This window comes from Excalfactoria chinensis, chromosome 3 (genome assembly GCF_039878825.1).
Source record: "Excalfactoria chinensis isolate bCotChi1 chromosome 3, bCotChi1.hap2, whole genome shotgun sequence".
NCBI classification, from domain to species: Eukaryota; Metazoa; Chordata; class Aves; order Galliformes; family Phasianidae; genus Excalfactoria; species Excalfactoria chinensis.
In genome coordinates this window covers 98,496,750-98,524,056 of record NC_092827.1, presented here as the reverse complement: position 1 = coordinate 98,524,056, position 27,307 = coordinate 98,496,750, and the positions used below count along the sequence as shown (strand labels likewise).

General features: G+C 42.3%; 1 long non-coding RNA gene across 4 annotated transcripts in view; it reads left to right on the top strand.

Annotated features, from left to right (window-relative positions):
- Nucleotides 1-19,294, top strand: part of LOC140250511 (uncharacterized) — a 44,318-nt gene extending 25,024 nt beyond the window's left edge. For 3 of the 4 annotated variants that reach the window (XR_011903193.1, XR_011903191.1, XR_011903194.1), the window contains exon 6: nt 12,317-12,798. This is a non-coding gene — a long non-coding RNA (uncharacterized lncRNA). Of the gene's footprint in view, nt 1-12,316; nt 12,799-19,197 lie in introns of those variants that run through there. The other variant, XR_011903192.1, reaches the window with a different exon arrangement.
- Nucleotides 19,295-27,307: the final 8,013 nt, after the last annotated feature.

The following is a 27,307-nucleotide window of genomic DNA, read 5'->3' as shown; positions in this document are numbered from 1 at the left end:
ACCAGAACACTTCATTCGACTTTTGTCAGTGCTGCAGTTTTCCTCTGCTCTGCTTTAAAGTGTAAACACGACTGTTATTTGCGGAGTGTTACTGGTCATTTATTTTATCAATCTAATATTCTTATATTACGCATCTTAATACTGCTATTAACTGTTTTGGGTCATTTCTTGTTTGTATACCAGAAAACTGCTTCCAGTGTTATTACTTATTGGTCATAATCAATTAGGGAAGATTTTGACTATGGCAGTCTTATATAAATACACTGGCAAAGTTCACCTCCTATGATTTCTGACAATTAAATTGTTCTGTCACTTTGGGACCTTCATTAATCTCAACTTGTCATCCTTGTTTATGCAGGTTATAATGGCCTGTGTGTGTAAGTGAAATGAGATGCTAAAAGCCCTTGGCTGTTTAAGTCTTTGATGAAAGTCAAGCAGGAATATGTTGCTGAAGGAGAAAGTTAGGTTTTTTTCATCCCCCAAAATAGCACCATGGAAATTACTGCATGGTGAAATGGCTCGCTACGGAATAAGCGAAGTTTATAGATCAGTGAAACAAGCTGACTTTCTGGTACTGTTATCACAGTCCTTTGTGTGTCTGCCTGAGTGTAGACAGAAATAAAGATGTGGCAACATAGACTACTTTCTCTTCCATGAAAGCGATGTGGAGGCATCGTGCTCAAACATAGGAATCTAGAAGCTGGAGATTTTCAGACAACACTGCAGTGTCAGTGTAACTCATATGGAGGACACGGCTCAACATCTCCTGAATCTCTGCAGTGTGAGGGTATCAGTAAAGCTTTCAATTTGGGAAATTCTGGCAGATGGATTGCTTAGGACCGGTGCAGATGTAATTCTGAGAACTTTGGGAAGTGAAAGTCCACTAATAGAAGTGAATTTAATACTTACATTCCTGTGGGAGTTTACAAATTTATTCTCTCTTAAATTATCTCCTACAATTCAAAGCCCCACTTTCTGATATCTCCAAATGCAGATGGTAATTTATCTTCTGCCTTCTGCATTTTTTAGGTCTTAAAAGGCTTTTCAGAGTGGTCACTGCATAGCACCAATGCTTGTATCAGCCTCCTCACTGATCCTTCCTCCTGGAGTGATCTCCTACTTTACAGTCCTCTGAACCATCCCGACCCTCACTCTGAGCCTCCATCCACTTGGCCAAGTGGTCTCCTGGCTGGCCAAGGTTAAGAGATAGGAATAGTCTCGGAGTTACCCATCTCAAATCTAAAAGGAGTGTAATGATATGCTATTCTCTTCACCCAGAGAAACATATGAATGACATCCTCTCTCTGAGCACTAATTATTATGATTCTTAGACCAGGGAGAGATCCAGAACACTGCACAAATTATCACCCAATATCTTTAATAAATGTGGATGGTAAGTTACTTGCAAAGGTGCTGGTTAATAATCTGGAACACATATTCCCAGATCTAATTCATTTCAGTCAAGTGGGATTTATTAGGAGTTGAACTGTCATGCAGTCCTATGAAGCAACTCTTCAGAACAGTAAGTTCACACAGAAGCAATGTATGAAGTTGGTACGTCCCCTGGTGAAGTAAATGACCGTACAGATGACTTTCTGACTTTTCCAAGTGCTCAGCTATGGATAACTCTTTGTTGCTGTGGGTTAAAAGCTGGCATTATCCATTCATCTATTGTAAGGAAACTGATGCCATTGGTTTAATGGACAGGCTTCCAAAGTTAGAAAAAGGAGAAATAACAGAGCTCCTCTCCCATTTCTACTTCATCTGGAGTTCACATCACGACTGCTTTTCTTTTATGAGATTAATTTATAAAGAAAACCAAATCCATTGTGCCTTGGGGTTGCCCATTTTGGATATGGCTGTCCTTGTTGCCTGGAGAGGAAACAAAGTGATGGGCTCCCACCAAAGATGCCTCAGCGTGTGAGCCTAAAGTTCAATAGGATAAATGCAAGTTGTGGAGGCAAAGTGCCAGATGTTATTTGTCGAGGCTGCCTCTAGGCTGCTCTGAAGCATACCAACACATGTGTCAGGGCAGAATGAGAGTCAGGGCAACCTTCCAATTTCTCTTGCTCCCAGAGGCTCTCCCAGGGAAGCTGAGGAACAGAGAAACAGAGACCACGAAAATGGCATATTAATGTGATTTAGGTTCTAATACAGAAGCAGCTATAAAGCCCTATGTATGGAGTTTCACCTTGAATTTGAAACATCAAACAATATACATCTTTCTAGATACTTCAGAGTGTGATGAGATGCATAAATTGGTTGCAAAGGCTTATGCTTGTTCCTGAAGCTGTGGGGACAGCATTGCTGTTGCTGCCTTGAGAATGCCAACTGATCGTATGCTTTGGGAATGAGGTAAAGATTATACAGCCCTTTTGAAACAAAGTTTTAAAAAGCCACACTGGATTTTACTCAAGATCACGCTAAGAAAATCTTGAGTTTTGCCAACTCATTTCCACCCACTGCTTTAATGCATACATATAAAATAAACAGACCGAAACATTTGAGCTCAATGTACCATTGGTTGCAAAGTAAGTGATTCATCCTGCAAAGGAGAAAGACGCTTGCCTAAGTAAACATAACATAGTGGTGAAGCACTGTTCTTGAACTAACCATCTCACAAAGATGCTATTGCTCATATTCTTCTTACATTAGCATCTTTGTATGCACAGGCAATCTACTCAGACTGATATCTATGAGGAAAGTCTATTTTTACCGCGTGTTTGTATGTTAGCCAGTGCAGCCAGATCTTGGAGTCTAATCCTTGTCTATTAAAAGGGAAAAGGCAGAACAGAGTGCACTTTAAGATGGGAACTCTCAAAAAAGTTTACTATAAAATGCATAGGGTGGATATTTTATTCTTAACTTCCATTTCTTTACAATAAGAATAGCACTAGAAGGTAAAATTGATATATCTGTTATATTGCCTGGTAGATAGCTTTTCATTCTCACCACCACCACCTCTTGCAGCTTTACCTTATTGACATTTTCCATCTTAATGTTTGCATCAAACAATTTTGGAACTACGTAAATTATTCCTAATACATTATTATGCACGGCCACTAGGTTGCATAAATAAATTCTCATCAGTTATGCATGTGAACCCTGAAATGACTACACCTGTACTCCAGCTCAGAGCCTGAAAACCAATTAATTGCACACTGAGTAGACTCTGTTTGGGTAGAATTCTGCATGGAGCTATTCCACTTCTGAGATCTGGTCTCTACTGCCTGCAGGGTATTGCATTATCTTAGGGGTGTATATGGAGATGTATCAGAAAACAGGTATCACACCTCTGAAAGTGGGTGCTGAGAAGGGAGCACGGTGATGGCGCTCTGCAGACAAGAAGGGAAGGCAGTTGAAGATGGGCAGCCGAGACTCATACAATTCACAGTTCTTGAAGGTAGCCAGAAATGCACTTGATCAGGTGATAAAAACCTTGTTAAACACGGAGTTCAGAGTTAAACTTGTATGAGAATTGGCTTTGACCAAAAAAAGTTCATTAATAGGAAGAAACTGGCACTTTTGTGTTAAAATTGCCTCATTTTTAATGAATTTCTGGGTTGTTCTGGAGACTGACTTGGAGAGAAGGAGAATAGAATGCAGCTGACAAGTCATTTATTTCTCTATTACAGCCATCTGATATCCTCAGTGTGTATAAATCAGTTCTGTTTAGCAATATCAATTAAAGAAAATGTGGCCTTAAAATGTCACAGTGTATTTAAATGAAATGAAATATTTAAAAAATTTAAATGAGCAATCTCACGTAATTAATTAGTTATAAGTTTCCCATAATCACTAAACTAAAGGGGCCATGCAGAGGCTCACTAATAAGGACCTAAAAATGAGTTCCTCTGCGTGCGGGTACTCACAGAGCCATGTATACACACACACACATTTTTGTGTACCCGCATACAAAAACACGTGCACATATATATGCATGCATAAAAGCACTGATGAAACTACTAGTGACTACATCTCCAGGCAAATAAGGCTCATAAATTGACACATTTTGCTTAATCTGTATGTAAAGCATGTTACACTTCACTGTTGTAATGCAGACATCTTAACTTTAAATGAGACGAAAACAAACATAAAATTAGCACTTTAGGGAACCCCCTGCCACTCAATTTGTGTTGGGTTTAACACCTTCTTATTTTATATATCCTACATAAACAGTTTTATATCAGCCCTTGATATGGTGCCTTCAAAGAATTAAATGTTGAGCTGTTTAAAAGCACTAATTAGCAGTTCTAATACAAAGGGGAGCCTAGTTATTAGCAAAATCTTGTAAATCTGGAATACCCTTCGGGCTCAGTCATTTGTGTCTGAAATAACTCAATAAAATTATTATATTGTTAATCACAAAAGCCTTCAAGGGAAATGCTAAATCCGGGAAGAAATATAAACTCTACCTTTTCCAAACAAAGGAGGGAAAGTGACCGTCCACATTAAAGCAAAGCCATAAAAGCCTGAGAAGAATATATTCATTGATAAAACGCAGCTTGTTTCCTAGCGAGGGGTTTTGCGATCCATAACTTTGTGCCCATACAGCAACAAACGTATCTGATTGCTGTTTAGTTTGAAGGCAGCTAGCAGCATATTTATTAAATTAGCACTTCTTTCAGTAATGTGCAACAGCACCAAGGCTTTGGCAAAAGGTATCTCTTAGTAGTGGTATGATCATATTTAAATCTATACGTTGTTGTGGTTTTTTTTTTCTTTGTATGATGCAAATTATGTATGTATCATTAGAGGTGTTTATAAAGACTTTGGGATCTGTCCTACTTGGATTTTCTTCTTAGACAGCTACATATGTACGCATAATGTTGTTTGATAGATTTAGATTTATACCTGACAGCTCTGAGGTCTGCTTCTTTCAGCACAGCACACATGTTTTATGTTAATATTTCTAATAATTGTATTCTTAAATGTTTAAAAATTACACTAATTCCAACATTATTAAGGAGGCTGTGTTTCTAATTAATACAACGTGGTATCAGAGAGTGTCGCTAGATAACAAAAGAAACATGTATCAGCAAGAAGAAAATCTTTTGGCTGACAACTAATGCTTAAAATAATAAAATACTGAGAACATCAGAGTTTGTAGCTGCTGAAAGAAAAAGCCATCATTATTGTACTTGGTGAGTTCTTTCATGAAGACTTTCCATTCAGTGAATGACTCAGTGAAAGGTATTTGGGCCGTACTTTTATACTTCACCTCTGTAATTAATATTATTCACGTTGTCATTGTTATGATTATTCCACTTTTGTGTGCCATCATGCAGAGTCATTACTCTCCTGTGGCACTCTTGTTTTCCATACCTCTCCTGGGGAAAAGACTGGGAAAAAAAAATGCTGGGCATGCACGTTTTGACCGTGGTCATCGTAATGATAATTGGCTGGTCTTGGTGGAAGCTGGATTCTTTATTTCACATAAATAAAAAGTACATAAGAATAGCTTCTAATATTTGAAGACAAATGTAAGTAGAAGTTTCTCCATAATGAGCAATATCTCTTCCAGCTATAGGCTGCTATTAGAAACAGATTTATTCAAAGCCTCGGTATATTTGCTATGAATATATTTTTAATGTATTTCTCTAACATGAAAGAGCTGGCCAGAACTTAAACATTTTTTTGTATGTCATGCTTTGCTTTTTATGGTGTTTTATGTTACAACCTAATTAGTATCTTACAGTGCCCTTACATGTACTTAGGGTGTAGGGTTTCACTAAATACACTGAGCATTTTATTTTGGGGGACCTCCACGACACACTCTAAGCAGTTTTAAGCAGGCTGAGAATATGTTTCCAGTCAATCAAGCCTCTAGAGATAGGTTATCCACCTCTGGCTAATGCACTGCTATAAAACCTTCACCATTTCTGACTGCACGATACAGTCTGTTATTAAACCCCTAACCGTGCGCGGCCGCGGGATTCAGGAGGGAGGAGGGAGACGATTATTTCCAGTACTTCATAAAGCCTGCTTTAACAAATTACATGAAGATTAACTAATAGCAGCCTCGGCGCTGGATGGTTGGCCAAATTCGGTATGACTTAGCAGAGCAGTGTTTCATCGTCCTCTCCTTCCCAGAGCAGGCCTTCTCCAGCAGCTGCTTCTTTAGGCAGTGAGCAGGCCCGCAGTGGTACAGAAATGAAGCGTGCTGTGCTGTCAGCTCATCTAAAAACAGGTTGAGAAGCCCAGGGAGATCTCCAGCATCGCTGGTTTTCCCACCAAGGATTAAATATGCCTGCGTAAAGCCTGCGTATCCCACAAATCAAAAGCAGCATGCGTGGAAAAGGAGCAAGCAGTGACAAGCACAACCTGGAGTGCCGTGATGGATTAGGGAGAGGGCCCTGTGAATGCTCCCTTTTCTGAAGGGAAGGCAATCCGTCAATCCCAACAGGGCAGTCCTGCCGGAGTTTGGTTTGTTTTCTGTCCTGTGGAGGGCACCGCACTCAGTGCCAGGCCGAGCTCTTGGTGGGAAGCTGAGAGGTGTGGGGAGCCAGCCAACGTTTGTCCTCTCTGTAAAATGGCTGTACCATCTTCTAGCTCTGGAGAGCTGGAGAGAAGACAGCTCAAGCTCTTTGGAAAAGCCAAAACCTCTCAGTGTTAAAATGCAAGGTAGATTGATCGTGACTCCCATGTGATAAGATTTAAATGGGTCGAGCTTGGTCCAGTGACATCTGAAAAGCCATTCAGAAAGGGTACTTGCTGGAGCAGGAGAGCTTCCCTGCTGATTGCAATGGAGGAAAACCCAGGAAAAAATCTATGGCTTAAGGAGAGTTTGTCTTTAACCAAGAAGGGATCATCCTGCTCTCCCTACAAAGTCCTTTCATTTCCATCTGGAATGAGTATACGATAACCTAGCCAGACCAGCCTCTCAGTCACCAATGAAAACACTGACTCTTGACATTTGCCTAATTATCTTTTCTCATCATCAGTCATCTCTTGAAGTCTTTGCTTCATTCAGATGCCAGGTATTTCCGAAATTAATCATGTCATTGAAAGCGGCATCTTTTCATGTAAATGGACTTTATTATCTGGATCGAAAAGCTCCCCCCCCCAATTCCTCCTTTGAGCTGCAAAAGTCCATTTGTAGGGAAAGTGTCTGAAATCTGACATGCTGCCTTCTCAAGAGAGATTCGTAGTGGTGACCTCCCAGCAAGAGCTAAGCATCCGTCACCGGGAGTGTGTGTGTGTGCTGCTTGCACCCTTGGGCTGGATGCATGCTAATTTGCCCCATTGTTTCGGGGTGAGTGGTTTTCCAGCACTTCCAAACAAAGCCTTTTTGCATGAGCTTCTGTGTGTACAATTATTTTATGTTCACATCATTCCATCATTCTATCTCTATTCCTGATGTGAGAGGGGATGGAAATGTCTTTGTTTTCTTGTTATACTGGGGATTACAAACTGGATTTAGCATGTTAGCAAGGACACTCCTCTTTCATTAAATCCCATTTGATGAATGTTCGGCACCGTAGGATTGATCAGCTCATTGCAATGCTCACCTTATCTTTAACTTTCAAAGGGGCACCACCACCAAACCTTGTTGATTCAACAAGAAACCAATCTGCTGTAATTGACAGTGCATGCACAGTGTTGCAGGGAAGAAGTAAAAAAGAGCAGTTTACTTAGAAATGTAATCTAAACTGTGGTAGAAGAATGCATTCATTTTGCTCATTAGGCTCACTTCTTAATGAATTACACAATGAGCAGGGCTACAAATCTGAGATCAGCTCTGATAATGCAACTGCATTTTGGGGAGCTTGCGGTGGTGCATTTACAGACTAATTGCAAAAGCACCCTGTTATTTTATACCTGCTGAGCTTCCCTCTGGTACCATTTGAAGACAGCAATATTAATTACTGGCAAGATCTACACTCAAATTAAAAGAGAAAGTTGGGCGTAATCTGACTGGAAGGGGAAAGTGAAATGAGTCACTGTCCTGTCCTTGCACTGTGTAGGACTAACAAATTAAGATAATTCTTTTTAGCACTGTCAGACCAGGATTGATCTGATAAGAAGCAGTAACTCCTAGAAAGTTTTCAGTATCATTGGTATATTATGTAAAAGTCATGTTCTCTGTTCCCTGGTAACAATTTAAGAGTATGAACAGACCAAAAGTGGCTTTTTGAATAACAGGCACGCTGTTATACAACAGATAGCCGTGTATGTTTAGACAAAGAGCATAGATTATAAATTGCTGGATGCTAAAGACCAAGTGACGCCATTATGCAATGTGCCTTTCTGCCTATTGAAAGACACAGGGCTCCCTTAAGGTCTTCCTATGTATGTAATGCCATTCAGGAGGCCTTCCAAAACCGACGTTAAGATATATCATGAGGCAGAAGTCACTGCAATATTCAGCATACTGTTCCCAGTGCCAAGCGCTCTCATGGTTAAAAATTTCCTGTTAATTTGTAGCTTGAATTCGTCTGGCTTCAATGTCCAGATGTTAGATCATGTTTTATGTACGTCTTTGTTAAACTGAAAAGCCCTCTGTTTCCTGTGAAGCTTCTTGTATATTGTGGGCAAGTCACTCCTTAACCTTTCTCTATTAAGCTAAACAGTCTGAGCTGCTTGAGCCTCTCACAATTGTTTTCTAATCCTCCCAGTGTTTTCTAGTCCTTTAGCCATCCTCATGACTCTTCGAATTTATCAACAACCTCTTGAAACATAGGCACCAGAACTGGATTCACTATTCCATTAGTGGTCACACCAGTGCCACAGACAAAGATGATATTACCTCAGGCCTCTAGCCTATATCCCCCTGTTTACATATCCTAAGGACTGAAGTTACACTTCCAGCTACAGAGCTAATGTGCAGCTGAGCATCCACCCCTCTGCCATGTTCTTTCTGGAGCCATTTCTTTCCAGGAGAGAAGGTCCTTCCCTTCTGTAAGTATTCCCTTCACTCTGTTCATCTAATGTTATCATTTAACATGTTGTTGTTTCCTTTGTGCATCAATGCCGTGCCTTTGCTATTTTACTGCCTTCACAGTCCGTGTCAGCAGTGACTTTGTGTTTTCTAACAAGCGTTGAAAAGATTAAACAGCAGCCATCCACCCAAGAAAAAGTGCTCTGTTACCAATCCTTGATAAGGAATCCTCATACACAGTGAAAAATCACTAGCTGCCCTCCTTCTCCCTCCTTGCTAAGAAAACCGTGCCCTATAAACCACAGAGAAGATGCTGTACCCTTAACTCTGCCCGACAGTTCACATTTGTCCTGCTCACCTCACCAGATTTCTCATCCTCTCGTTTCCTTTCCTCACTGTCCTGAGAAAGTACATATGCCTCAGTCCAGGAGAGAGACAGCAGGAAACGATCATTTCAACCCAGAGAGAACTGAAACTATTTTCTGCCTGATAAACCGACGTGCTGAGGTGTATTTCACCAGCTGAAGGCTATTTCTGGAGGAGCAACTCTTATTTCTCCCCATTGTGATTTGTATATCATTGATGCAGCATTCTGGGATTGACGGGTTGTTATCTTAATTATCTACCATTTATTATCGCTGTCATTATTGTTTTGGTGCTACTTTGATGCTAAAGCGAGGGACTCCATCAGTATCTACAAGTAAGTGTGTAGAGTTGTCCCGAGGAACTGTGGGAAGGGTTTTGGTTTGTTTGTTTGTTTTTGCTATTTTTAAAGAAGTGGTTTAAAAAACCAAGAATCCCCTCATTGGTTTTATTTTATTTATCACCATGAACCCATTTAAATGGATTTCCCTGCAGTAGCCATAACATTTATCTTTCTCGATAGTTTCCAGTAGTTCTGGGAACTGTTTTTCACAGAAATGTCTAATTATTATCACTAGCAATTACATTTATTTATTATGTTTTGCTGTTGCTGAAGGAGCCTCTCATGCCATTGACGTTCTCTCTGGTACGCTATCACCAAAAGACAAATTGAGTTATAATTAAATTGCAGAATAAAATTGTCAATGTTGACATTGTTTCTCTTCCGTGGGGCGATTTGTAACCATTTACTCCTCTTTCCAGTTTGAAGTCATTCTGTTTGTTTTCCATCTGTAGTTCTCAGAAACATCTTTTTTGCCACCCTTCTCAGCCCTTTCAGTTCACATCTTTTTTACCACTCTTCTCAGCCCTTTCTCTTTCAATTCCTTTCCTTACTCAAAATCTTTCCTTACCCCCCTCTTTCATAAAGAAAGCTCCCAGAGCATCAGCTATGGACTTGATTAGCCAGAATTTATCTTTGCCACGTGCTCATATTGAAGAACTGGTGCAGTGAAAAAAGAGAAAGGAAAAGGAAGAAGTGGAAAATAACTTTTTCACCCGAAGAAAACATTAAACTTCATCCCTTTCATGAATTTCAGTAGCAAAGCGCAAAGAGGTTTTCAAAAACAGCAGAAAGTGGGAATTTCAAAAAATAAAATAAAATAACAATAAAAAGCAAAAGCACCATTTTCTTTGAAGGAAAATGAAGAAGCTTTAAATGGAAATTCGGTATTTTCTTTCCTGGCACTTGCTTTCTGCCCTTCTTTCCTAGAGTGTTAGGACACACAATGGGTTAAAGGTCCAGGAAGAGAGCTAGGGAAGAAAAATCCCTCTGTTAATTGATCTGCCTGTCTGGTGACGAGGGCCAGCTGAAGCTTGTCAAAAACTGTATGAGCTGAATCAAGCTTGGGGCCCTAAGTAAAATACAGACACCTGGAGTGAGGAGGGGCCGCTCTCCCTATGTGCAACTATTTAGTTGTTCTTTTAATGTAGGCAGAGAAGAGAAAGGGTCAAGCAGTGCTGAGTCTGGGCTTGAAGGATGTCCAATAGTTTTTCCACTGAAAAGAAACAAGGCTAAATCTTGTTAATGGTGTCTAATGCTATTATTGGGCTGGTTTGTGTGTACTTCTGGGCTTGCTGGTATATGTTGGAGGCACGTTTTGGTGTTGTTTGACCGTCTTACCCATAGGTATGTTGCTGGGCAAGAGGCAGTGGAAGCCTTTAGTGAAATGTGCACAACTCAATTTCTATTTGTTTGGGGCAATGTTCTCAGATGGAATCCTTAACTTTCTGCCTTCCCCTTGCAGAAGGATGAAGTGATCCAGAGTATGCCCTAAAAAGCATTTATTTTTGTCTCCTTACTCTTTGGCTCTGCCTCCAGACCCCTCCACCGATGCAATCTGGCTAGGATTCTGCATGCCACTTTGTTTGACCTTGATGACATAAGTTGACGCATGTACTTTTGAACCTTCCCAAGAATGAATAATATCCCTGCAATAAAATGAAATCCTAGCATTTTTAACCCGCCAAGCCCCTGTGATTGTTGGGGCCGGGCATGTCAAATGGTGGCTCAGCCGATGGACGCCTGAAATGGAGGTGGATAGATTTCAGCACAAAACAAACAAGCCATTGAGATCTAGCACTGGTCCGCTTTTCTCATGATACCTGTGATGAGTACGTCTGAAACACTGAAAGCTTTTTTCATGGGTAGCGGGAGGAGGGAGAGAAGACTGAACAAGGTGCAGAAGAATAGAGATTTGCAGGGGCAGGCAGGATTGCTCGCTGGCTCTGAGGCTGGCAGCTTTCAGGGTTATTGTGTGAACCTTGTGGCTCAGGTATAATTTGAAATAGTCCTTTTTGTCCTGAGCTCCCAAAATGCTACACTTTAAATAAAGATTGGCCTTTGAGTTTACACCAAGTTCAAACATCCACCAAATTCAGAGCACTCAGAACTTGAGTATTTATCTGTCTTTTGAAGAGTTCCATATAAGTAGGGACAAAGACACAAATGGACACATCATTGCTAATATCAGGTATGGAGGCTCAGCAACACAATGCCCAGCCGTGCCAGGACCTGTGATGTGAGTGGAGGACTCTCTTCTCCTGGTGCCAAACTGCCCCCTAAAGCTCACTCAGAGGCATCCTGACAAGACCCCGTGAAACACTGCAGCTACCTGTGCTGCAATCGAGGTGCAGAAGTTGATGTTTGGTTTAATTAGTGAGATGTCTCTGCGCTGCTGAAATAAAGGCTTCCAGAAGTTACTTTGTGTGTATTATTTTTTGGATGCCAGGTTTTTTCCTGAGCTTTTAAGTGCTTTGTCACATGTGCTGATGGATGTAGCAGGTTTGTCTAACCACGAAGAAATTACATCTCTATAGATATTTTGTATTTAAAGTGAAAGCAACAAATAAATACATGTATGGGAAAAAAACATGATATGTCTGTTTGCTTAGGCCATTGTCTTAATATAAAAATGCCAGGTCTCACGTCACTCATTCATTCATTTAAGGCTAAAGAATAAGGCCACCTTGAATCTATCTTATATACTTCAGCTTTGTTTTGTTTCTTCACAGAGGCTTTGAGGAGAACTGATTTCACCAGCGTTTTCAATGACCATCCTTTTTCTCTTGGGAATGGTGCCCGGATGTACCATTAGAAAGTGGCTCAGCTAAAAATAAGGGTGCTGTGAACTTCACTTGTACAGTTTTTACCTCCCACCCCAACTGATTTAGTGGGAAAGAGCTTGCCACACTCATCAAAATTCAGCAGGGGAAGAAGAAGAAGAGGACAGATGGACAACAGTAGAGGTCAGTGGCCTGGGCAGGAGGTGGGACTGCATCGCTGGAGGAAAGCAGGAGTTGTTCAGGGAGGTTTACAGGTAATAAAAGGAAAGCACGGCAAGCAGATAGCTCAATAGAATATTTTAGCTGAATATTAAAAATAACTCCATGGACAGCCCCCTCCTCCCCGTATGAGGCTGAAGGAATTTATAAGAGAGAGGGAGACGTAACGAAAGAAATTGTTTATTTGTTTGTTTGCCTTTATAAAACCCATCTGGGAGGAACATCAACGGATACGCCGTACATCAGTTATCTGCCTCGTACCAGTTACACTGATGCCGGAGACATCCTTTGTTAGAAATTAATGCATGTAATAAAGTTTTACATTTTTCATATGTTTTGAAGTATGTGGGCCATAATTCTTTTGACTACATAATTACCTTTTGTACACAAGAAAAATGAGGTGCTTAGTCCTAAGTAAATAACCTCAAAACAAAACCAAGAAAAAACAGTTGCATCTTTTTTATCTTCTGGGTCTTGCACAATAAATATTTTGTTAGAAACTTAAAAAAAAAAAAAAAAAAAAACAACAACAAAGTTATATATCCTTAATATAATTTTGCTTTAGAAAGAAAGCAAAAAAAAAGAGCCCCTCTAGGAGCACATTGAAAAAGATGCTGAAGTTAGCTAGGAAAAGAAGTGTATTATTTTGTGACATCTTTAGGTACAGGAAAAAAAGTAGTTTCTGGAAGTGCTCGCCTGGTTAATCGTGTTAGGTGAGTTTTTGCTTCCTTCACCCCCTGGATCGCTGTGTTCATCTGAAAGCTCCAGTAAATTAATTTCAGAAGAGCCCGGATCATTTAGTGCTCTCCCTTTTCTGTCACCCGTCCCACTAAATGAGCGTGAAGCCGGGGCTGAGGAGCCGGGGTGACGCGGGGCTGTGTGGGAAGGGCAGTCTGGTCGAAGCAGGCGGTGATGGAGAAGCTCTTGCTGCAAATCAAGCAGGCTTTATTTTGATTGCTAATGGCAGGCGTTTGAAAATCGTCAGATAACCTCCCCAAAGTCAGATGGATGGCTTACATATCATGCCAGAAAAATAGAAGAGTTTGTGCTATGGGGTTGGTTCTTTTTCTTTCATTCTTCTGGGACTCTCTTTGTTTCTGCCCCAAACTTTCTGGGTGATGTTAATTTGGGTTTCTGAAGCTCTTTTCTTCCTGAGGACCAGAATTACAGGATTTTGTTTTAAAGAAAAGAAAGTAGCATTGGCAGAGATGACAAAGGTACTGTATGCTACTTAACATGTAGGCAGCTACAATTAGGTGTCACAAGTGGCTGAGCTGGCCGGGACATGACTAGTGCCCTCATTTACTCCCTCAAGGAAGGAGCCTCGAACAAGGTTGCAGCCGTTTTACCTCTTCTAATCTTCAGGAACTAAACTGATGTCAACCCAGGGTCACGTAAATGCAGAAACAGTAAAAAGGGGGAGGAACGAATGCTTTTGGGGAGAAAAAAAAGAAAAAATAAATGAAATAAAATGAAATAAAGCACTCTCCAGCAGAATTTGGGGAGTCACACCGGGTTGGGCACTGGCTTAAATAAATCAATTAAAGTACTGATTTAAGTTAAACCAATACGCTAGCGAGGCCTTAGGTTTTCATCTTTTCAAGACTTATGTGCATGCTTGGCTGAACAGTGGGAGTGATTATCTGTGTTATTCATGGTAGGAATACAGCCTTATTATTTAAGGATTCCGTTGTACAATATATGCTCTATTTGCAGATCGTTGCCTCTGTGCAGGTTTCTGTGGAGCTGGAACCACTTGCTCTGAGTGAAACATGTTCCCAGCTCCTCCACTCACCCACCCACCCACCCCAAGCACTCCCACCCGTGCTCCCTCCTCACCCCATAGAGCAGTGCTGGTGGGACCTGCCGCTCCTATGGAGCTGGGCCATTTATTATCAATATGTAAATAAAATTTATCTCCTCTCGCTGACCCCTCAAAGGGCCATTTTTGGCCTGCAGCAAATATTTATGTGTGAGCTGTAAACCCCTGAAACTGAGGGGTTATAGTGGAAATGCTGACAGAGTATTAAGAGACCTTTAACCCTTGGTTTAGTTGGCCCTGCTATAATTACAGGTCTGTATGTTATTTTCAATAGCACTCGTCGTGACCTTGCCTCTATTTTTTAATTACAGTAGAACCTGTGAAGGGAATTGTTACTAAGGTGGGGTTCCCCTCCCTCTAAATTCAGTCTTTATTAAGAATGTAAACAGCTGAAGAGGCAGGATTGGGATAATAAATAGCCTTGCCTTCTGCCTTTCCCATCCTATCCCTCCCTTCACTTCAGACTGTGGTTCAAGTTGTGCCTAAGCCCTGAGTGATACAAATGCCCTGATTTGATCCTCCTGAGTCCCCCACGAGTGCAGAGACTGGCTGTACAATAAGCACGAAAGGTTAATGAAGGAGGGGAAAAAGGCTGACAATTTGTTTGATGGTTGAAATCCAAATGGAAAAGGTAAGATTCAATAGGACCTCTCCTTTTTCTTTTTTGTTTTTCTTTTGTCTCCTTATTTTCTTTTTTTATTATTATTATTTTTTATTTTTTTTTAATATCTGCATCTGGTGGTAGGTCCTACCGGACCCTAGAAATGCCTCTTTAATAATGTTTGTGAATGCAGAGCACTGGGCTGTAGCTTGCAGTTTAAGGAGAGCAGCTGGAATACATTTTTCAAGGCTCGCTGTCATTCCCTGCGCTGCCTTCTTTGTGCTCTCCCTGCGCTGGGGAGGGAGCAAGCTCGTAGAGCAATGAGGTCCGTCCTCTTTTGCTGCTGACCCATAGCAGTTGGGTGACCTGCCTGCACTCAAAGTGGAAAAAAGCCCCATTCTCATTAGCCGGGAAGTGTCTTCTTGGGCTTTCCCATCTGTCCCCTGAAGAGGCTCCTTCGGCCTTGGTTGCCCAAATGAAATGACTCTCAAGTGGCTGACTGAGCCTGCAGCAAACAGGCAGTTCCCGAGGTATAGGGTTATTTTACATCTTGGTGTGCAATTGCTGAAGGGGCAGCACAGCGACATGCATTTCTCCAGCTAGTGAGCTTCTTTTGCAGCCCAGTACTGACCTTGGTATCTCTGTCTATTGCTGGGGGAGAGGGCAGTGCACAGCTCCAGCATACCCACGGCTCTCTGCAGAAGGCTTGCACTAAGGTTTAGTGGTGAAGGGGCAACATGTAGCCTAGAGAAGTTCAATTCTTAAATTATAGGCTAAGGGAGTGCATTCTGAGCTGACCATGACTTCTATCATGAGATCGAAATGCTGGGTGTTGCCAGCATGGGCCTCCCAGAGCAGAAAGAATCATAGAATCATCGAATTACCCAGGTTGGAAAAGACCTTGAAGATCATCAACTCCAACCGCAGCCTAACCAGTGCCCTATCTCTAAAAAAAGGCAGCATAGAGCAGCTCCTGGTGTGGTAGAGCACAGTGGCTGCTTGCCCTGCAGCACTTGCTGAGCGTTTTAAAAGAGAAGAAGGAAAAGGGATGTGCTTTGTGTCTAGAGTTCCCCTGGAATACTCTGGCTTTCTGCTCAGGGCCTTAGAAGGAGCCCCAGGAAGGGTGCGGGCTCCATGCTGGCTCTCCTCCCCTCAGGGAGCGGCAACTTTGCTGTTCTTTCCGTATCTCCCAAACCGATCCACAAATTGAACCTTTGGAACGGTTTGGGTATTTTCTTTTTTAATGGGAGTGATAGATTGGCCTTCAGTGGCTGAATGACCTTTCTGTTCCAGTCTAGACAGCTGTGGAGGGTTTGAGAAGCATGACTGGATCAGGCCCTTAGGAAATGCTTTCACTAAAGCACTTTATGTACATTCGGAGAGCTCATGAATCACCGGGCTTTGCAGATAACTTTACCCTTAAAATATAGTGGATTACGTTCATTTTAATATTTACCTAGGTAGAATGCAGAGCGTGTGGCCACGAGGCGTAGCGCGGTGCTGAGCGATGGCTTGTCTGCATTGTTTATAGGTGAATAATTAGAGCTGCTGCACCGAAGCTGTGGGATGGGGATATTTATTTACATGGCTTGGAGAATGAAGCTGGGTTTCAACCATAACTTACAGGTGTTATTCTTTTTCTCCCCTCCATCCCTTTCCATGAAAAAGCAATTTCAGTGTATCCATAGCTTCTTTATGCTGTATCTGGACACTGCTTGTTTTGAACATCACCTTCCTCTGGATGAGGCTTAAGGAAAATAAATTAGCACAAGGTGGTGCAGGTAATTAATACTGTGTGGGCAAGAGAGGGAGAAGGCTTTATAAATGGCTTGCAGTACAGTTGTAAGTCTGTCCTACAGTGTTCACTACTCGTACTTAAGTCTCAGAATGCTCTGCTACCCTCCTTGTACCACCTTGTAGAACTGACTGCTGTTTCCCACTTGATGACATCATCAGCGTGAGGTGTTTTTCCTGCTGTAAATGATTTTAGAACTTATGTTGTGCTTTTACGTGTAAATATTGCTGATATGTAGCTATAAATAAGATAGCATGTTAATGAAATGTATGTGCTTTTGTCCAAGAGCACTGAATATTTTGGCAGGCAGCTTTTTACATCTGTAAATTGTGCTAATATTATCAGTTCTTTCCCCAGAATATTTGTGCCTGTTTTAAAATGCACGTTATTATACGAAGGCAGGACTGTAAGTAAGGTAAAGCATTTATTCTGCAGGCATCTAAATTTTAAGCTGGTGCAAAATGTGTAAAACATACAAAAAAAGTAAACCCTCTGAAATGTTCCGAAATGGAATTAGCATTTCTGTGCCCTGTTTGATTATGAAAGTGGATTTTCACTTCTCCACCTACTCCAATTAAATTGATTAACTAGCCTGTACACAATCATTTTAGCTTATAAAGTGGAAAGCATTTTAAGGGAGGTGTGGCATGGAAAGATTAAGCCACTTGCACAAGGTGACACACAGGGAAAAGGCCAGACAGGACCCAGAGTCTTACCAAGCATCAGGTCGTCTTGACTTGTGTTATGCTATGTACATAGCTCTGCCTCTGAGGAGCTAAAATGCTGATTAGCAACTTGCTGTTCTAATATATCTATCCAAAACACACAGAACAGTGCGCTTTTTATATGCCTATGCCATATTTCAGCATCTTTTCCCTCTGTAAAGGAATCTTCTTTTTTTTGTATAGGTAGACTCCACTGATGCTATGTGTGATAGTCAATATTTCTTGTACACCCTTATTTCTGAGTGGTCTGTTGGCTTTCTTTCAAGGATCTTCACAAGACTGGATGACAGAGCAGGGAAGTGTGAGTCAGCCAGGAGCCGTGTGTTCCATAGGTGACTGTTCCTGCAGTGGGGTGAGCAATGCTGGGCCCCACCAGCTCACTCTCTTGCCACACCCCACTCTTTTTTTTTCATCTAAGGGATTCTTTTGCCTTCTTCCAGCTTCCATAACATGCCAAGATGAATTTTGACTGTCATTTGTATGGGTGTAAAAGTAATAACTAACTCCAGTACGCTTTCTTGCTCTGTAAAGTCTACCAAAACACAAATCAAGACCAGTAGTACCAGTTGCAAAAACATGACACACGTAGGGTCTGACTTTCCTTCTTTCTTTCTTGTGGTATCTGTTGTTATTTTTGTACATACATTTATAAGTATAGTAGTTATAGTAGTTATATGGCACTTGATGTTGTTGAAGGCAGCATTTTTTCTTTATAGAATGCTCAGAAGCAGTTATTTCCTTTCTGGGGGCGGTTATTTGCTCTTCTGTAATAATTTGTATGATCCCCTAAATGCCAAAGGGATATTCTTCTTGCTAACTCTGGGTAAAATAAAACGTACTAGAGGAAACCACGGGCTGTATGTTAGGGCAGGTCAGGCAAGGGGCAGGCTGATTTATGCTTCCTGATGACCCGGTGCCATGTAGCATTCAGCAGCATGCAAGCCAGCCCCCGCTTGCCATCCCACTTATGGCCATGCTGCAGCCCCCACATGCCCAGAAAGGGGATGATGGTGGTCCAACTTGGCCCTGTGCAAAAACCAGTGGACTGGGATTAAGTTGTGCTCTCCAGTCTCCTAGATGCATCCTGAAATGCTAGCCGAAGCGACCAAAGAAAGAGCCAAAGTAAATGAACAGATCAGGTTTTTTGATGGAGCGCTCGTTTTGTTTGAGGGATTGCCAAGTGAGACATTTCCGTGGGTCTGCATGTCGCTCAGGTGAAGGGGTGGAATTCTGCTGTGTTTTTCATGTGAGAAAAATGCTGACCTCTGGAGGTTTCAGGAGCCTTTATTCAGAGTTTGAACTTTAACACTCCTCCAGCCTCGGATTCTTAATCTTCAAAAGAAGAGTTGTTTCATGGCGTGTTATGAAACATGAATTATTTATTCCTCCAGTAAATATGTAATTAGGCATATTTTGAAAATCCGTAATTAATCCCTCACCCCTTAAACCCATAAGAAATGCTAATATGCCTCTGAGGTAAGGCAGGTTTCTATAAAGGGCATTATGTAAGCTGTTCTGATCTGTTGTGTAATTATGTTTGCTGTCTGTAGTGAAAAAGATTCTAGTGAGAATATGTTGTTGGGGATAGGAAAGGAAGGAAAAAGCTTTGCTACTCGCTGAGCAGCAGGCAGCTGCTAAATGGTAAGCTTTTCATTTCTCTGTATTCAGTTTCAGAGTGCATGCATTGCACACGTAAAGCTGCCGTTTTAATTCCTGCTTGATGCAGCAAGCTATCAAGTCTCCTTGGTCTGGGGCCCAACTCCAGAGCTCATCATAGTCAACTGAAGGACACTCAATTGGATTTCAATCGAGGAAAAGTATCCAACTTCTGTATTGACTTCCAGTCTGCTTTAAAAGCACCTCACTTCTGTACTGGAGGGTCTGGAAATGCATCCTGTTGAGATGTATAGGATGATCCTTCCTTCAGATGGTCACAGCTCTACAACCCAGGCACTGCTTTGGATAAAATGGACAAAGTTCAACAACCTTTCCATGGCAACTTGGGCACACGATAAGTCGTCAGACTTTCTACAGAGACCAAGAGGAGTGGCAACAGCAGGGATCAACATGAAAGGCAGGTGATGGAAACTATCTGCTCTGCACTGCCCAAGGCTCACCTCCATAAACATCAGCCTTGCCTCCATAACCCCATAGCCAAGAGCCTATTTTGGCCTGGCTTGTACACCTTTAGCTCTGCAGGACTGTTCCTTTGTTTTGCTAAAGCAGCTTCACCATGGGAAAGGAAGATTTTCCCTGATAAAACAGAGAAATATTCTGTTCTGAGAAGCACCTTTTGAACCTCTTCACATCCACTTTTTCATCCTACTTTGTGATAACACAGTATAAATAAGTATGAGCGATATATATGTATATATACACACACAAAAACAGAAATGAAAACTTTCCAGCTTGGCTTTGGAGCAAACAAATCAGTTGAAAATTGAAGTATATTTGATCTGACTAATTTCACCATTGTAGCAAGCCCAAGGGCAGATTGCTAAGATCTAATGTGGTTTTAGTTTGGAACTGCTGGATATATTTTAAGAGCCTTTCACTAACAGCAACTGCCAGAGCCGTGTCACTTCAACTGTGAGAGTCTCTTGTCTTTTTGACTTCATTAAGAGGACAAGTACACCTCACTACTTGAGCCGATAAAAGGAAGTGGAGGTTTAAAGGTCACTGAATGCCGTTTTGAAGGAAAATGGGCATATTGGCACTTAGCAAAGAAGTTAATAGGCCCTTTCCCATGACACTATTCCTCCACAGTACCATGGTTCATGGTAGCAATGCTGGCCCCATTGGAAAATGTGATATAAGTTGACTCAAAAATCAAGCAGACAAGATCATTCAGACATGTTCATTGGTGATTACTAAATACAGTCATTAGACTGTAACATCAGAGCCACTAAACTTGTGTTTTCCAAAGCTGAATACCAAGGGAAAGATTTTTCTGTGTGTGCACTGTGTCCTTTACTTGATCTTTGTCAGACAGGGAAAAAGGACCTTCTGGATAGATCTCACCTGGACACATCAGAGTCTTCTACTGATGGACCTTATTTCCTCAGTTCCCATCAGTGGCATTGGAAACATATCCCTTCTCTCCATCCATCTATCCCCTGGCTGTTTTTTGCCTTTTCCCCAAGGCAAGGGCCATGGGTTAAACCCGTGGTCTGAAAACTATCAGGACTTCTTTGTGAAGAGGGGAGACATTTCCAAACTCCTTTGTGCCACTTCAAATATCTGTGTTGGCTTTTCCACCCCCATTAGCCCAAAGGAGATGGACAGGATGTCCAGTTTTCTCATGCGTGAGTAGGTGGTTGAGTTAGAAACCCAATTCAGGGCTCTATCCCTGATAGCAATTGTGAAGAGCTTCATGTGCTTCACTGGAATCATTGTTGTTGTTTTTAAACTGCTGATAATTTCTGGGGGCCTAAATGATGGGTCTTCAGCACTGGCATTAGGCAAAGCTACGTCCCCTTATTTTTATTTTAATTACATATTAGTCGAAAATAGTCTTGTTTGTATTTTAAAGGATGGCAAAAAGGGAACATAAATTCCCTTGATATGTGATTTTCAGTGAGGTTTCATTTCAGTTACAGCCAAAAGCATGCTGGTTTCAGCAATGGGGAGATAAACCTCTTCTGGGACTGCTTTCAGTACCAAGAATCATCTGTATCAACTGTCTTCAAATATGTGAAGTAATGCAGGAAACAGAAGAAGAGTAATCAGTTCTCCACACCTCTTGCAGATACGGTAAGAATTAATGAGCTTTAACTGCAGTGAGAACGATACAGGGTAAAGTCTTGCTGTGATAAGGTCAGTGATGCACTGCACGACACCGCCTGGGGAGATGGTAGCATCCCCAGCAATTATGGCCTTACAACCCTAAGATGACATCTGTCAGGTGTGACACAGGCAGAGTGACCCTACCCATGGGCCAAGGAAGGGAATTTTCAGGTGATGATACAGGGAAGACGTGACGTGGAGCAACTGGAGGTGTTGATAAACTTTTAGATGTTGTACTAAGGAATGTGGTTTAGTGGGGAAATACTGGAGGATGTTTGGATGATCTCAGAGGTCTTCTCCAACCTTAGTGATTCTGTATTTCTGATTCTATGTTGTGTCTGGGGAGCAGCAGTAGCACGGCTGGAGCCCATCATGCAGCTGGACTCACTCTGAAGGTGTACAAATGAGTCAGGAGGAAATGTAAATATCACAAACATGAACTAGAAATGGAACAAACAAACTAAAAGGTAACTGGACCCAAACCTTTCAACAAAACCTCTCTTTTATTCTTTTGGTGAAGTCTTGGAGTACATTTCCATGCTGCTTTCTGCTTGGCCCTGGATATCCCTGAGTGAAAAATGTGAGAGTTTGAAGTGTTGTCTTTGCACTGTTCATCTGAACAGTATGACAGCCAAAACCTAGAGGAGAGAGAAGCAGGATGGGCAGGGGAAGAAGTGCTGCGGTGGGATGAAGGGCACTGCAGTGTGAGGAGCCTTTAGAGGGCAGTAAGTGTCCTTGGAGGGGAAAAAGGAAAACCAGAGAGTGTGGTGGATAAGGGATGGGGCAGAGTGTGACAAGAGGAACCGCAGGGAAATGGCACCACATTCTGACCAGGGAGGTGGACAAACCTCCAGACTGTGCTGAACTTCTCGGGCTTGTTTTTACCTGAGTGGTTTCTAATAATCTCCATGTGGCCTGGGATTGTTTGCCTATAAGTATAGGTGAATAGGAGGTGTACAATAAATAGGTTTTGCTTGGCCCCTGCCCAGTAGCTAATGGGAATTTGGTGTTATCTGCATTTTAAACTCAGGATGGCGTGTTCTATGGTTTGGTATAAAAGTAAGGAATCAATAAAACAAACAAAACCTGAAAACCTTGAAACACTACCGTGCACTTTCATGCGCCATTAAATGGCCCCTCCCCTGGGAAAGGGACAGACTCTTGGTCCCAGTATTTCTCTGCTGTGTGTCTCTGCTGTGTGTGTGTTGTGTAAGCACAGTGCCCAGAGAGCTGGGACACGGACCAAGAACCTGGCTTGCAGGTGCTGCTCAACAATAGGGCAGTGTGGTCTGGGTTTCCATAGACTGGATTGGCTGGAAGGCTGGAGGCAGGAGGTGGGGAAGGGGCAAAGCATGGCTGTGCTCCCCTCCAAACTCACTAAGGGTGAGGGACCCCTTAGGGTCCTCTGCTTTGTGCAGACAGACCTATGATCTGCCAGGGATTTTGCATAATACTGAATAATGGGTTAAGATATTCCCTCCCCTATCCAAAGGTACTTTGATGCCATCACTCATTAAACATTTATTGTACTGTAACTATAATGCTTTCCGGTTCTCTTTTGAGCTTTAGCTTCTTGTGGTAAGATTGCCCTTACTACTATGACCCAACAACACAGACTGAGTGACGTGGTGTTGCACATAAAGGTTTGCCTTGCTGACAGGTCTTTGTTAGTTGGTTTGAGCTAAAAACCATGGGAGAAATGGGAAGTGAGAGAGAGTACAAACCTAAATGCAGGATCTAACATGCTGTAGCTTTTTTTGCTAGCTTATCCTTGGGTCTCTGCTTCCCAAGTCTGTTTCATATAATTACTGCGTTGCATTTTTAATTATGTTTGTTTTCTTCCTTGCAGTGCCCATTTCTTACGTTTCTTCTTCAATGTATATCGTACCCCAGCAACAGCCACATTTATAATTACAGAAGATAAAGTTATAATATTCCCGAGGCAAAACTGCATTTTAACAACTGTGCTAATGTGGAAAACAACTTGTGCAGAATAAATATGCCCTACAATTAGTGGTACGCCGACATTTTTCATGGTTACCTTACATATAAATAAACTCAAGCCACTGACATTTTTTCCTGAGGGCTTTTATCTCTGCAGCCCCAAAAACTGCAGACAGATTTGTTGTAAGTAACACTGTCACCATCGTAAGTTTGAAAACCCATTATTTTTGTTTTTTTTTTTGCATTTTTTTCCAATTCATCTGCTCTCACATCTGCATAGCTCCGGGCTGAGCCCGCGGTCCTCATATTGTCGGGATGATTAACAGCGGGCGAGTCACGGCCACAGTGTGGGCTGCCCAGAGCCTGTCATTTGGCTGAGGCTAAACAGGAGGTGACTGGGCAAAGCTAATGCACCTGAGAGTGGGCTGGGTCTCAGGTCACTGGGAATGGCTCCTGTAGGTAGTGGAGGCTGTTGGTGCATGTCTACACACGTCTATGGGGGCAGAGGGTCTTGGTAGAGCCTAAGTGCACCTTATCAGAGACGCCGCCTAAAAGAGAAGGTGGGTCTTGCTGCTCGCATTGAAATTGCAGTAGGATTTTGGTTTTTATTTATTTCAAGGGGGAAAATGAGACAGGCAATCAGCACAGTGCAGCAAGGAAGGTGATCCCAACCCGAAGTAAACTGGGCTCACCCAGCACCGTAGAGGAAAGCATACGGGTGGGGATTGTTTATTGGAGCATTCGGCTGTAGGTAGAGGATTTAAAACTGACCAGCTTGCTACAAACATGATATATTAGTCTTGTATTTATTTATTGCGTGGCCCTTTAGTTTTATTTATTGACTGTCATTCCCTGCTGTACTGCAGGCAATGCTGTCACTGTATTTCCTTAAAACTTTCACAATAAATTTGTACGCATAAAATATTCCAGCTGTCACGTATTTTTCTCTTGTGTTTTCCAGACACTTTGGCTTTTGTAGAAGTAATGTTGGTTGTTTACTCGATTCTGACAAAAAACAAGAACAACAACAACAAAAAACTAGGTACTTTCTAGTTTCAGATGTTTTGTGTGATTGTAAAACAGAAAGAAACCAGTTTGGACTTGGAGAGCGAGCTACTGCGAACAATCTGTTGCTAATATAGTCTAATTGCTAGTGATATTTTGAGAAAACAATTAAATTGGAAGTGGGGTTACTTTGGTGTTTATTGTCTGTGACAGCTTCTTTTGGAAACAGGCTCTGAGAGCTGCCGAGCTGAGGCTGTGATGATGTGCAAATAATGCTTATCATAAATACAGAGCCAGCCAGCAAGGGGGAAGTTGGAGACCCAGACAAAGTCACCCGTTAGAAATGTCAAGGCAGGCAACAAGATGTTACCTCGGCAGAGGTGGGCATTGCCCTGTGTTTGTGCCCTGGGATGTCACTGCTGTCCTTCCTCTGTGCTAAGACCATGAGGATGCTGGACTGCCTGCTGGCTGTGAGCTGGAATCTGTTCGGATGCGTGAATTTCACCAGAGGAAGGAGAAGTACCACATCTGAGAAGGAGCGCATTTGAGCCACGTGAGTTCTTCATCGAGTATGACAGCTCAAGGGAAAAGTCTGGGCAGAATTCCCATGGATTTCCCCACATCCAGGTTTTCACTGCTGGTTGTCACTGTGATTAGTTCAAGGTGTAAACAGACATGCCCTCTGCAAACAGCTGTGCTGAAAGAAGAGGTTGCCACCTAACCCCAGACCTCCCACTTGCTCTTTTACGGCCTCTGTTGCAAAAGGCAGCCTCTGTGTGGTGGGCTCAGCTGAAGGGAGCTGAGCGGTGAGGTAAAGGTTGGCTCCCAAAATGCTGTGAAGCCTTAGGATAAGCTGGTCATATAGTTGGGTCAGGAGCATGTCACTGAGTTGTGGTTACCGCATGATGTACAAGCTGCAGCACTGGAGAGAAGAAGAGGCTGTGCTGGTGACAGAGATGCTAATTTTTGGTATGAAGAGGGCAGATCTTTGTAAGTATGTGATATGCTACACCCAAACTAGCTCTGGAAGCTGGTATAAGAGAGTGGGTGCAGACCTGATTCCAGTTACTGGGACTACTGGGAGAGCTCAGCACCAGCCCTGGCCCAAACCATCTGGTCCTTCAGCAGATGCTGAGCAACGATGTTTGTCCTTGCTGTGAAGGAGCATGAGTGTGGTAGAGTAGACTTTGGAAGGCTACAGACATCCCTTCTGTATTTGGGTTGTTAAGCTGGAGGACTCGCATTCACCAGCTTTTCTCTTATCCCAGAGACATCTAGGTCACTTCCTTTTACATCTCCTACATCAGCTCTGATCCTCGCCATATCTTCTGGCTTCAGAAGCTGGAGCTTTATTAAAACATCAACTGTTTTCTGAGTAGGAGCAAATCAGGTCAAGTTTTGTCGGAGAGGCCGTGTCTTATGAGCTGTCTCTTTTTTACCCTCTACGCAGAACTGCTTGCATCAAGACCTCTGTAAAAGCTGTTTGTGTGCGAGCAGATGGTATTTCATTGTCTTTTGCTACTGATCTTGAATTATCAGCCTTCATAATGAAAACACCAATTCAGCCTTGACTGCTCCGCTGCAACTCTACCAGGACCACTATAATGCGCACACCATATATACTGAATATTTATTGTGGTACTGTGCATCTTATTTATTGTACACGCGATGTATTTGGTAGGTGAAAAATGATACCTTATCTAAGTCAATGAGCATAACCAAGAAAAATATGGCAGAGTAATCATGTGATTCATAATTGACATCTGCTCTCCAAAGGCTTGGATGGAATCTGAATTTCCAGCATAAGCTTGAAATGCTTTTCTGTTTCCTGGCCTGGGCAGCAGTGTGCCACCACTTGCACTGGCAGCTTCATCAGTCTTTGGTCTTTCCATAATTCCCTGTGTGCACAGGAGAGCTGCCGCAGCACATGCTGAAAATATTGCAAGAAGTTGCAAAAAAAAGCTGCTGTGATTCAGAAAACGCAGGAGGAAATGTTTTGTTTTTTCTATGTGAATGCTAATGAAGAGCAGCCCGTGTGCATCCTTAGGGTTTTCAGTGGGGTTTTTTATACGTGCATATGTATTTATGTATACATCTGTAAGTGTGTTTGTGAATATATGTGTGTCATTTTGGGGTAGCATTTCTGTATCCCTTTCCTGCTCTGGTTGCACGTCTGTTGATATCCACCATAAAGTCTGGACTTCTGCAGGCTGATGGGACCCCTGCAGCATCGCTCCCTCTGATGTTTATTCTTTGTTTCATTTCTCTCCTGAAACCCCACTTTATAAAAGTGCCTCTTTCTGAAACAGTGGTGGGTCAAGTTCAATGAGCAATGGGACTTGTGAAGTTTTCCTCTTGGCAACCATACTGCTCTTGTTTTTATGGCTTGATCAGTGTCTGCTCCTGTAGCCAGGCTCATGGTGCAGCCTCTCCTTTATCAGTGACACTGATTTGGATGTGTCTGCCTCAGGTCAGCACCTATTTTACTGAGATTTTAGGGACTTGATACTCAGGTTGGCTGAAACAGAGCAGCAGTTCAATACTGTTGAAGGGTGACAGGGCTGATGAATGGGCAAGGAGACAAACAAACAAGACTCAGTTCCCTGCTTTTCAAGAAGCTGCATCTTTTTTTCTGGATGCCTGGTTTTGCTGGCAGGAATCACTGGGTGCAGTCAATGTGATGCCTCCAATCCCACTCATGGAGGGATGCTATGGAGGGCTGGTTTTGGGACAGGGAAGTGTGCGTGGGGGGATCTTATTTTCCTCAGGATTCCTCATGGCACACAGTGTGGGATCATTTCAGCTCATCACGCTCAGTCTGCAATGTGGGAGGCGGGTGAGGCTGAAGCAAAAGGGATGCTGAAGGTTTTATTACTGTAAATAGCAGCAGGGACCTGTGGTGTATTCCTGGAATTCTGTGGATCATGTTATTGACAGCATCTTGAGGACAGCCCCTGTTTCTGTTGGCACCACCTTCCCAAACAGAACATGGCCAGGTTTGTCTCTATACCTGGGCTGCAGTGTTTGTTCTGGATAGATAAGG